Source organism: Rhipicephalus microplus, unplaced genomic scaffold (genome assembly GCF_043290135.1).
Source record: "Rhipicephalus microplus isolate Deutch F79 unplaced genomic scaffold, USDA_Rmic scaffold_758, whole genome shotgun sequence".
Taxonomy (NCBI): domain Eukaryota; kingdom Metazoa; phylum Arthropoda; class Arachnida; order Ixodida; family Ixodidae; genus Rhipicephalus; species Rhipicephalus microplus.
In genome coordinates, this window is record NW_027465314.1 from 7,501 (window position 1) to 20,000 (window position 12,500).

General features: G+C 60.5%; 3 non-coding genes across 3 annotated transcripts in view; all 3 read right to left on the reverse strand.

Annotated features, from left to right (window-relative positions):
• The window catches only part of LOC142795610 (large subunit ribosomal RNA), a 3,958-nt gene extending 3,805 nt beyond the window's left edge, over positions 1–153 (reverse strand). The window contains exon 1 of the ribosomal RNA XR_012893160.1: positions 1–153. This exon is cut by the window's left edge and continues 3,805 nt beyond it. This is a non-coding gene — a ribosomal RNA (large subunit ribosomal RNA).
• A 1,154-nt stretch (positions 154–1,307) lies between these two features.
• On the reverse strand, positions 1,308–1,460 carry LOC142795609 (5.8S ribosomal RNA). Its single transcript, XR_012893159.1, has one exon. It is a non-coding gene; the product is annotated as a 5.8S ribosomal RNA (ribosomal RNA).
• A 1,719-nt stretch (positions 1,461–3,179) lies between these two features.
• LOC142795613 (small subunit ribosomal RNA) lies at positions 3,180–4,994 on the reverse strand. The gene has a single exon (XR_012893163.1). It is a non-coding gene; the product is annotated as a small subunit ribosomal RNA (ribosomal RNA).
• Between the last annotated feature and the right edge of the window lie 7,506 nt (positions 4,995–12,500).

Here is a 12,500-nt window from a genome sequence, read left to right on the forward strand (position 1 = left end):
CCACATTTCCCGACCGCCTGCAAGGACGGGGGATTCGGTGCTGGGCTCGGTCCCGTTTCGCTCGCAGCTACTCGGGGAATCCCTGTTGGTTTCTTTTCCTCCGCTTAGTGATATGCTTAAATTCAGCGGGTTGTCTCGCCTGATCTGAGGTCGACAGCGGATACATTCGCTTCCATCAACTTCCTGCACGACCGCGTGCGCTCGCCCTACCAAGTGCGCCCGCAACCCTGTACAGGGCCACTTCTTCACAAGGCTGGCAATCGGCTTCCCCGCTGCACGCGTGCGGCGCACAACCGGTGTGACGTGGAAGTGACGGGACACGTTCGTAAACCCATCGCGAACCGAGTACGACGCCCTACCAAGTGCGCCCGCAACCCTGTACAGGGTCACATCTTCACAAGGCTGGCAAGCGGCATTCCGCTGCGCGCGTGCGTCGTCCGAGCAGTTGCGTGATAAACGACCGTGTCGAAAGCCCAAACACCGCCGAGGCCAGTCGCCGCCGCCGCAAGGGCAGCCACGCAGCCTGGCGAGAGGCATCGTCTCGTGTAGCGTCGCCCCCGCCCCAACTGGAGTGGCCCAGTTTTTTGAACGGGACGGGAACTGCGAAGCACTTAGACCGACGGCGGACTACGACGAGAACGCCTTAAGCTTCGCCAACGTTTCGCCAACTCGTGCGGGAGACTTTTTCCGCTTCGCGGCAAGTCGTCGCGCCGTGCTCTCCGCATCAACCGCGTACGCAGCGAACCGCAAACGTCGGGCGCAGCCTCCTCACCTCCCTGCGCTTTGCGCGCGAACGTTCCCTGTTCGCGCGGCAAAGCCTGGAGGAGGCACGGCCCCGCAGCGTGTTCGAGCGCCCGGTCTACGGGACACCCTGCTTACTTCGAGGGCAACAAGCGCAACGCAAGGCTGCGATCTCGCGCACTTTGCGCACGGCTGGAGAAGCTTTGCTGGCCGGCTTTCGCTCCTCGTGTTTACCGTGCGTTAAAGTTGCGCGTCCGTGGCTCTCGCAGCTCTTGCGCGCCCGGTCGCAGAGAGGAGTACGCAACCTCGACCGCACTTTCCCTGCAGGCTTCCTTCCGACTCGAAGTCCTGCGGCGGTCTCAACGAGGTGCCACATCCTCAATGCAGTCGGTCGCCCCCGTTTCGGTTGGGCTCTGGCACGACGGTCGCCACCGTCTCGCCCTTGAGTGGCCGCTGTTGGCGCTCGCTGTGAGGTGTTCAGCGTGCTGTCCGTGTTGCCGACGCGGTCAAAACGAGTCGACGGCTCACGTTCCCTTGTGCGCCGAAGGCTCTCTTGATATGTGATCCGACCCTCAGACAGACGAAGCCAAGGGAAGACCCAAGGCCGCAATGTGCGTTCAAAGAATCAGTGCTCAGTGTGTCCTGCAATTCACACCAAGTCTCGCAGCTGGCTGCGTTCTTCATCGACCCGAGAACCGAGTGATCCACCGCTTAGAGTCGTGAAAAAGTGTTTGTTCAATTCCGTACAGTCAAAACCAAACGTTTCTGGCACTCGGCCAAACAGTGGCCAAGAAGGGCGCTTTTCAGCGCACGCTTGGACTCCAAAACTCTGCCGCGCCTTTTTCGGCTGCCGCAAATCGAGCAAACGGTGTGTTTCGGACGGCGTTTCGCTTCCGCTACTTGCGAGTGCTTTCGTGGTCCACCCCTCTATAAATACTCGGGAGGCGTCGAAGCCGGTTCTCCAAGCCGGACCCGTAGGTATCGTTGTGTGCTCGCTCTCATTGGCCCGCCTAACCAGAAAATGCCTGCGGTACACCCATTTGGATAAGAGTGCACGCAGATGCGGGCCTCGACGGCTACACATTTCCTCGGGCGGCCGCCTCCCGGCCTCCGTGGAGCGCGGGATGCACGGTCCCATCGACAAGCCTCTCCCGTTTTTACCGTGGCGTCGCGGTTCACCACGGCGGGCGGGTCGGTCTCCTCCGCATAAAAAGGGGGACCCCCGCTTTTTGTTCCACGAAATCGCACAAGCTTTTTTCGCATCCACGGTTTGCCACCGCACACCAAAATGCCGATCCGGCTGCCTACTTTAGCCAACAGGTGGAGCCAGGCGCGCCGTACTTGCGCGGCACTTCCCACGTCCACCGAAGTCGGTGCCAAGGACCACTTTCGGCGCCGGAGCCGCGTACGAGCCTACTCGAGGCGGAAGAACGAAGCCAGCAAGGGCCTGGCCGCAAGTGCGTTCAATTGTCGGGACGTCCAAGTCCCTCGTTCTTCCGTGCTTCCTCTTTCGGCAAGTCGTTGCGGCACCTTCCCAAAGCGCGCAGACCCGCTAATCGCGACGAGCGCGACGTGGCCGTGCCGCCTTTCCCTCGGCAGCAAGCAAAACGCCTGGCAACGTCGACGCTCCCCTAACCGCGATCTCGCACCGTGTTTCGTGTGGCGAATTCAAAAGCCGGCCGGCGCTGCTGCAACCATTACGGTCGGTACGCATACGCCGCGGAGGGCGGGACGGTCATCGGAGCGTGCGGTTCCTCCATCGAGTACTGCGCACCTCGGCCGTCGCATCGCCGTGCCATGACCGGCCGCGCGTCAACGCGAACCGGTGCCAGCGAGATCCCTCGCCTGCAAGAACCGACCGGCAGCCTCCGTCACCCGAGGACGCGGAGGCGCTTGCCGCGGACGGCGGGACGGTATGCACTGGTGCACAGCGGACCCGTCACATCGCCAGTTCCTTGACCGACCGCCGACGCTTGTGCCGTTCCTCTCGTACTTGGCAGTCGCCGCGCGATTGTCGGGTCTCGTTCTTGCACGCTCGAACGGTCGGGAGGGCACTCGGCTGGCGTTTCGGGAACGCGCAGCCTCGCCTTCTACCGACGTAACCACGACTCGCCGTTCGCGCTCCGCCGCTCCTGTTTACAGTACTAGGCGGTCCCGCAGCGGTCGGGTCGCGCATTTCGAGCGCTTCGAGCCACGGTGCAGTGGCGGGTCGAAAGCCGACCTATGAGTGCGTTGCGCCGTTTGTACCCGCGTCCGCCACCTGGCCGACCGTCCAAGGTCGCGGTGTTGGCGTCCGCTGGGCGCAACAATTTGTCACGGGGTGCCGCTCCACATTCAGGCAGCCCCGTGGGGAAAAGCCGACCCCGCGTCCAAACGGGGTCAGCGGCAGAAAGTGTCGGGCGCAGACGCAGCTGAGGCGCTCACCCTTCACAATCCGTTAATGATCCTTCCGCAGGTTCACCTACGGAAACCTTGTTACGACTTTTACTTCCTCTAAATGATCAAGTTTGGTCATCTTTCCAACAGACCGGCGCAACCGAAAGGCCGCGCCGGACATCGGTCCGAAGACCTCACTAAATCATTCAATCGGTAGTAGCGACGGGCGGTGTGTACAAAGGGCAGGGACGTAATCAACGCGAGCTTATGACTCGCGCTTACTGGGAATTCCTCGTTCAAGGGGAACAATTGCAAGCCCCTATCCCAATCACGAAAGAAGTTCCACGGGTTACCCAGTCTTTTCAGACAGGGATAAAGACACGCTGCTTCCTTCAGTGTAGCGCGCGTGCGGCCCCGGACATCTAAGGGCATCACAGACCTGTTATTGCTCTGTTTCGTGCGGCTAGGAGCCGCTTGTCCCTCTAAGAAGGTTGTAAGGTGCTGGGAACCCCGCACCTATTTAATAGGCTAGAGTCTCGTTCGTTATCGGAATTAACCAGACAAATCGCTCCACCAACTAAGAACGGCCATGCACCACCATCCACCGAATCAAGAAAGAGCTCTCAATCTGTCAATCCTCCCAGTGTCCGGGCCGGGTAAGTTTTCCCGTGTTGAGTCAAATTAAGCCGCAGGCTCCACTCCTGGTGGTGCCCTTCCGTCAATTCCTTTAAGTTTCAGCTTTGCAACCATACTTCCCCCGGAACCCAAATACTTTGGTTTCCCGGAAGCTGCCCGCCGAGTCATTTGAGTAACTCAGGCGGATCGCTGGTTGGCATCGTTTATGGTCAGAACTAGGGCGGTATCTGATCGCCTTCGAACCTCTGACTTTCGTTCTTGATCAATGAAAACATTCTTGGCAAATGCTTTCGCAGTAGTTCGTCTTGCGACGGTCCAAGAATTTCACCTCTAGCGCCGCAATACGAATGCCCCCGTCCGTCCCTCTTAATCATTACCTCGTATTCCAAAAACCAACAGAACAGAAACGAGGTCTTGTTCTATTATTCCATGCAAGTTTATTCAGGCGACTCGCCTGCGTTGAGCACTCTAATTTTTTCAAAGTAAAAGCACCGGCCATCTCGAGGCACACAATGAAGTGCACCAAGAAAGAACCGGCATGATGTTCAGTCCGAGCCGTCGCATCGGGTAGATGCACTACTCGTCTGGAACTGAGATCCAACTACGAGCTTTTTAACCGCAGCAGCTTTAGTATACGCTATTGGAGCTGGAATTACCGCGGCTGCTGGCACCAGACTTGCCCTCCAATTGATCCTCGTTAAAGGATTTAGAGTGTACTCATTTCAATTACGGGGCCTCAAAAGAGTCCCGTATTGTTATTTTTCGTCACTACCTCCCCGTGCCGGGAGTGGGTAATTTGCGCGCCTGCTGCCTTCCTTGGATGTGGTAGCCGTTTCTCAGGCTCCCTCTCCGGAATCGAACCCTGATTCTCCGTTACCCGTAACAACCATGGTAAGCAAGTAACCTACCATCGAAAGTTGATAAGGCAGACACTTGAAAGAAACGTCGCCGGCTCGTGGCCATGCGATCAGCACAAAGTTATCCAGAGTCACCACACAATACGGGCCGAAACCCGATCGATCTTGGTCTAATAAAAGCACCCGTTACCCAAAGGGCTCCAGGCTCACTGCATGTATTAGCTCTAGAATTGCCACAGTTATCCAAGTAGGAAGAAACGATCTAAGGAACCATAACTGATTTAATGAGCCATTCGCGGTTTCGCCTTATTTCGGCATGTACTTAGACATGCATGGCTTAATCTTTGAGACAAGCATATGATTACTGGCAGGATCAACCAGGTAATCGTTCGACTGCGCGTCCGTCCTCGCCCTCGGCGGGCCGGACGCAGTCTGTGTGCGGCGGAGGCCACCTTCAGGCGCCCCAACACGCTTATTTTGCACTCCGAGATGACGGCGTTCGAGCTCGCTACGGCACAACCTTCCCGAAAGACGAGTGGGAGCCGTGCGGCAAGAAGCACGTTCATGCTCGCTCTTTTTCGTTGCATCGACTCGGTCGCGCCGTGCGGGTTGCCCAAGCCCGCTGCACTGTCGGTGGACCGGCCGGAACTAGCAACGGAGCCGAGACTGCAAAGCCGCCAGACGACGGGTCACGCCCGCGTCTTCGGCGCTTTCGCATCTGAATCGCCCGAGGACGACACGGAACACACCTCGATATCGTGGTAAAACGGCACCGTCCGACAACCAGCCCCTAACGCATCAAGCGGATGAGGCTGCAGACGACTGCCGTGGATTCCCCTGGAGCAGACCCGAGGACACGCTTGACGAGGCCGAAGCCCGCCGCATATCAGACACCCGGTCGCTTTCGCGTACGCCGCTCACGAGAACCCCCACATAATAGCAGCGATAAGTACCCAGACCTCCTTGGGCCCTAATACGAGCGTACTCGAGAAAATTTCACCGCGGGTGTGCCCCGAAACGTGTGGCATGTTGAGCGTGCCACAAGTCTACGTCGCTCTCAAACCCGCCGAGGTCGTAGAATTTGCGACCCTACTCACGAAATTCCCACCGAGGATACGGCCGCAAACGTACCGCACCTTGGGTAGGCCACGAGTTTGTGCAACACTACGCTGACGGCACAGCACCGAGGTCGTGCGCGCACGCACGGGAAAATTCCGCCGCGGTTTCTGCCGAAAACGTGAGGCACCACGACTCTCCGCAAGTTCGCGTCGACTGCGAAAGACCGAAGTCGTGAACGACGTGTCCGCTACTCGCCGCCGACACGCTGGACACCAAACGTACAACGACTCGACGGCGTCGTAGAGGCCCACGACGCGGTTTTCCTTAACGACGTCTCGGCGTGGCACCGACAGGTTAGAACGGCCGACCAACGTTCCCTGTCCGCCGTTCGGCTCAGTCGAAGGGCTCGGCGACTTCGGCAACGCTGCGAAGCCGCACGGTGACGCACGCCATGTCCCCATTTTTTTTTTTCTTTCTGCGTCTGCCGGGGTGCCCCTATAATAGCAGCGATAAGCACCCAGACCGCCGTGGGTCGCTCGCCCCGGCTGACGTGGTTTTTCGTACTCCTGCGGCGGTCGCCGTCAAGCACGTCCAAATACGCTACTTTCGTGGGCGCATTCACGCTCTTTCGCTTCGCCGGAGTGCCAGCACTCACTCTGCCAAAAACGGCGAACATCCGAGCGGCGGTTCCCACTTTTGCGTCGGCGTCGCAAACCCCGCCCCGGCAGACGAGGTTTGCCGTACTCGTGCGACGGTGGCCGGCGGGCACGTCGAAAGACGCCGATATCGTGCGCGAATTGGCGCACCTTGGCTTCACCGGAGTGCCGCCACTGACTCCTCCAAAAACGGCGAAGATCCGAGCGGCGCTTCCCACTTTCGCATCGGCGTCCCGAACTCCGCCCCGGCTGACGCGGTTTACCGTACTCGTGCGACGGTCGCCGGCGAGCACGTGGAAAGACGCCGATATCGTGCCCGAATCGGCTCCGTTCGGCTTCGCCGGAGTGCCAGCACTGGCTCGGCGAAAGACGACGAACATCCGAGCGACGGTTCTCACTATTGCGTACGCGTCGCAAACCCCGCCCCGGCAGACGCACTTTGCCGTACTCGTGCGACGGTCGCCGGCGAGCACGTAGAAAGACGCCGATATCGTGCCGGAATCGGCCCCGTTTGGCTTCGCCGGAGTGCCAGCACTCACTCGGCCACAAACGGCGAACATCCGAGCGGCGGTTCCCACTTAGCCGTCGGCGTCCCGAACTCCGCCCCGGCAGACGCGGTTGCCGAGCTCGTGCGACTAGCGACCGCGAAGCCGTCTCGCGACGCCGCTTTCGTGCGCGGCTCCCACTGCGACCTGGGTCACCCGAGGTCGACGAGCAAAAAAGAATGTCGAAAAAAATTTTTTTTTTTTTTGCGTCTGCCGGGGTGCCCCTATAATAGCAGCGATAAGCACCCAGACCGCCATGGGTCGCTCGCCCCGGCTGACGTGGTTTTTCGTTTTCCTGCGGTGGTCGTCGTCAAGCACGTCCAAACACGCCACTTTCGTGGGCGCATTCGCGCTCTTTCGCTTCGCCGGAGTGCCAGCACTCACTCTGCCAAAAACGGCGAACATCCGAGCGGCGGTTCCCACTTTTGCGTCGGCGTCGCAAACCCCGCCCCGGCAGACGAGGTTTGCCGTACTCGTGCGACGGTGGCCGGCGGGCACGTCGAAAGACGCCGATATCGTGCGCGAATTGGCGCACCTTGGCTTCACCGGAGTGCCGCCACTGACTCCTCCAAAAACGGCGAAGATCCGAGCGGCGCTTCCCACTTTCGCATCGGCGTCCCGAACTCCGCCCCGGCTGACGCGGTTTACCGTACTCGTGCGACGGTCGCCGGCGAGCACGTGGAAAGACGCCGATATCGTGCCCGAATCGGCTCCGTTCGGCTTCGCCGGATTGCCAGCACTGGCTCGGCGAAAGACGACGAACATCCGAGCGACGGTTCTCACTATTGCGTACGCGTCGCAAACCCCGCCCCGGCAGACGCACTTTGCCGTACTCGTGCGACGGTCGCCGGCGAGCACGTAGAAAGACGCCGATATCGTGCCGGAATCGGCCCCGTTTGGCTTCGCCGGAGTGCCAGCACTCACTCGGCCACAAACGGCGAACATCCGAGCGGCGGTTCCCACTTAGCCGTCGGCGTCCCGAACTCCGCCCCGGCAGACGCGGTTGCCGAGCTCGTGCGACTAGCGACCGCGAAGCTGTCTCGCGACGCCGCTTTCGTGCGCGGCTCCCACTGCGACCTGGGTCACCCGAGGTCGACGAGCAAAAAAGAATGTCGAAAAAAATTTTTTTTTTTTTTTTGCGTCTGCCGGGGTGCCCCTATAATAGCAGCGATAAGCACCCAGACCGCCATGGGTCGCTCGCCCCGGCTGACGTGGTTTTTCGTTTTCCTGCGGTGGTCGTCGTCAAGCACGTCCAAACACGCCACTTTCGTGGGCGCATTCGCGCTCTTTCGCTTCGCCGGAGTGCCAGCACTCACTCTGCCAAAAACGGCGAACATCCTAGTGGCGGTTCCCACTTTTGCGTCGGCGTCGCCAACCCCGCCCCGGCATACGCGGTTTGCCGTACTCGTGCGGCGGTGGCCGGCGGGCACGTCGAAAGACACCGATATCGTGCGCGAGTCGATGCTTCTTGGTCTCGCAGGAGGGCCGCCACTCACTCCTGCAAAAACGGCGAAGATCCGAGCGGCGCTTCCCACTTTTTCGTCGGCGTCGCAAACCTCGCCCCGGCAGACGCGCTTTGCCGTACTCGTGCGACGGTCGCCGGCGAGCACGTCGAAATACGCCGATATCGTGCCCGAATCGGCCCCGTTTCGCTTCGCCGGAGTGCCAGCACTCGCTCGGCCAAAGACGACGAACATCCGAGCGACGGTTCCCACTATTGCGTACGCGTCGCGAACCCCGCCCCGGCAGACGCGGTTTGCCGTACTCGTGCGGCGGTGGCCGGCGGGCACGTCGAAAGACGCCGATATCGTGCACGAATTGGCGCTCCTTGGCTTCACCGGAGTGCCAGCACTCACTCGGCCAAAAACGGCGAACATCCGAGCAGCGGTACCCACTTAGCCGTCGGCATCCCGAACTCCGCGCCGGCTGACGCGGTTGCCGAGCTCGTGCGACTAGCGACCGCGAACGCGTCTCGCGACGCCGCTTTCGTGCGCGGCTCCCATTGCGACCTGGGTTACCCGAGCTCGACCAGCAAAAAAGAAGGTCGAAAATTTTTTTTTTTTTTCTGCGTCTGCCGGGGTGCCCCTATAATAGCAGCGATAAGCACCCAGACCGCCGTGTGTCGCTCGCCCCGGCTGACGTGGTTTTTCGTACTCCTGCAGCGGTCGCCGTCACGCACGTCCAAATACGCCACTTTCGTGGGCGCATTCGCGCTCTTTCGCGTCGCCGGAGTGCCAGCACTCACTCTGCCAAAAACGGCCAACATCCGAGCGGCGGTTCCCACTTTTGCGTCGGCGTCGTAAACCCCGCCCCGGCAGACGCGGTTTGCCCTACTCGTGCGACGGTCGCCGGCGAGCGCGTCGAAAGACGCCGATATCGTGCGCTAATTGGCGCTCCCTGGCTTCTCCGGAGTGCCGCCACTCACTCCTCCAAAAACGGCGAAGATCCGAGCGGCGTTCTCCACTTTCGCATCGGCGTCCCGAACTCCGCCCGGGCTGACGCGGTTTACCGTACTCGTGCGACGGTCGCCGGCGGGCACGTCGAAAGACGCCGATATCGTGCCGTAATCGGCCCCGTTTGGCTTCGCCCGTGTGCCAGCACTCACTCGGCCAAAAACGGCGAACATCCGAGCAGCGTTTCCCACTTTCGCATCGGCGTCCCGAAGCCCGCCCCGGCAGACGCGGTTTGCCCTACTCGAGCGACGGTCGCCGGCGATCACGTCGAAAGGCGCCGAATTCGTGCACGAATCGATGCTTCTTGGTCTCGCAGGAGGGCCGCCACTCACTCCTGCAAAAACGGCGAAGATCCGAGTTGCGCTTCCCACTTTTTCGTCGGCGTCCCGAACTACGCCCCGGCTGACGCGGTTTACCGTACTCGTGCGACGGTCGCCGGCGGGCACTTCAAAATACGCCGATTTCGTGGGCGCATTCACGCTGTTTCGCTTCCCCGGAGTGCCAACACTCACTCTGCCGAAAGCGGCGATCATCCGAGCGGCGGTTCCCACTTTTGCGTCGGCTTCGCAAACGGCGCCCCGGCAGACGCGCTCGTGCGACGTACTCGTGCGACGGTCGCCGGCGAGCACGTCGAAAGACGCCGATATCGTGCTCGAATCGACCCCGTTTCGCTTCGCCGGAGTGCTGCCAGTCACGGCGCAGAAAACGGCGAACAAGTGTTTTTTTTTTTTTTTTTCCTAGAATTTGTGTTATAGAAGGCACATTTGATATCGGACGATAATTTTCAACTTTATCACGCGCACCGATTTTCGTGTAGAGGTTTGCAAGTTTATGGGAATTTCTCCACTTGGAATAATGCGATTTAGTAGTACTACGAGAACTTCATGGATGTACTCAAGGGTACGGGGCAAGTCAGTTACGTCAACACCTGCAGATTTTTTACACTTCAAACTGAAAATTGTTGGTTGTGAGTCCTCGTGTGATATTAAAGGCCGATTCGCTAACACATAGAACAAAGAAAGAAAGGAAGAAAAAACGCCCGCGCTCGCTCAAGAAACCTGGGTTCGCAACAAGTGGCAACAACAAGCAACCGAGCGAGTGCGCCAAAACCCGTGGCGGCCGAACAAACGCGAAGTCCCAACCGCGTCAGCCGGGGCGGCACGGGACAGGAAAAATCACTTCAGCCGGGGCGGCGGGGCACCGAATAAACCTCGTCACCTCGTCGCAGGATAAAAGAGGAAACAAAAAGTCTAAACAGCGTCTGCTGGAGCGAATGCGTAATAAAACAACAACAACAACAAAAAAAAAAAACACCCGCGCTCAAGAAGTCTGCAATCACCACAAAAGGCGACTGTGACCGAGCAGCGTCAGCCGGGGCCGTGCGGAAACGGAAAAACCGCGACTACCGGGGCGTCGAGGCACCGAAAAATCCACTTCAGCCGCGGCGAAAAAAAAAACAAAAAGAAAGACGGAGGGGGGGGGGGAACCACGTCTGCCGGGGCGAAGGAAAAAAAAAAAACGCGTCTGCCGGGGCGAGCCCGGGTGCGGCACCACCGGGAAAACTGTGGCAAACAGACATGGCGATCGAGTGAGTGGGCCGCCAGCAAGGCTCAGCCAAAAAGTGCTAAGTCCGAACTGCGTCAGCTGGGGCGGCAAAAAACCGCGTCTGCCGGGGCGGCACGAAACCGCGTCAGCCGGGGCGGCGCGAAAACCGCGTCTGCCGGGGCGGCACGAAACCGCGTCAGCCGGGGCGGCGCGAAAACTGCGTCAGCCGGGGCGAGCCCGGGTGCGGCACCACCGGGAAAACTGTGGCAAACAGACATGGCGATCGAGTGAGTGGGCCGCCAGCCAGGCACAGCCGAAAAGTGCTAAGTCCGAACTGCGTCAGCCGGGGCGGCAAAAACCGCGTCAGCCGGGGCGGCGCGAAAACCGCGTCTGCCGGGGCGGCACGAAACCGCGTCAGCCGGGGCGGCGCGAAAACTGCGTCAGCCGGGGCGAGCCCGGGTGCGGCACCACCGGGAAAACTGTGGCTAACAGACATGGCGATCGAGTGAGTGGGCCACCAGCCAGGCTCAGCCAAAAAGTGCTAAGTCCGAACTGCGTCAGCCGGGGCGGCAAAAACCGCGTCAGCCGGGGCGGCGCAAAAAACCGCGTCTGCCGGGGCGGCACGAAACCGCGTCAGCCGGGGCGGCGCGAAAACTGCGTCAGCCGGGGCGAAAGAAAAAAAAAAAACGCGTCTGCCGGGGCGAGCCCGGGTGCGGCACCACCGGGAAAACTGTGGCAAACAGACATGGCGATCGAGTGAGTGGGCCGCCAGCCAGGCACAGCCGAAAAGTGCCAAGTCCGAACTGCGTCAGCCGGGGCGGCAAAAAACCGCGTCAGCCGGGGCGGCGCAAAAAACCGCGTCTGCCGGGGCGGCACGAAACCGCGTCAGCCGGGGCGGCGCGAAAACTGCGTCAGCCGGGGCGAGCCCGGGTGCGGCACCACCGGGAAAACTGTGGCAAACAGACATGGCGATCGAGTGAGTGGGCCGCCAGCCAGGCTCAGCCAAAAAGTGCCAAGTCCGAACTGCGTCAGCCGGGGCGGCGCAAAAAACCGCGTCTGCCGGGGCGGCGCGAAAACCGCGTCTGCCGGGGCGGCGCGAAAACTGCGTCAGCCGGGGCGAAAGAAAAAAAAAACGCGTCTGCCGGGGCGGCAAAAAACCGCGTCTGCCGGGGCGGCACGAAACCGCGTCAGCCGGGGCGGCGCGAAAACCGCGTCTGCCGGGGCGGCACGAAACCGCGTCAGCCGGGGCGAGCCCGGGTGCGGCACCACCGGGAAAACTGTGGCAAACAGACATGGCGATCGAGTGAGTGGGCCGCCAGCCAGGCACAGCCGAAAAGTGCTAAGTCCGAACTGCGTCAGCCGGGGCGGCAAAAACCGCGTCAGCCGGGGCGGCGCAAAAACCGCGTCTGCCGGGGCGAATGCAAAAAAAACAAAGAAAAAAGCCCGCGCTTAATCAAAAGAAAACAAAGAAAAAAGCTTGCGCTTAATCAAAAGAAAACAAACAAAAAAAGTTCGCGCTTAAGCCTGGCGGTGGAACCACCGGGGCAAACAGACCTGGCGATCGAGTGAGTGGGCCGCCAGCCGGGGTGAGCCAAAAAGTGCAAAGTCGGAACCGCGTCAGCCGGGGCGGCG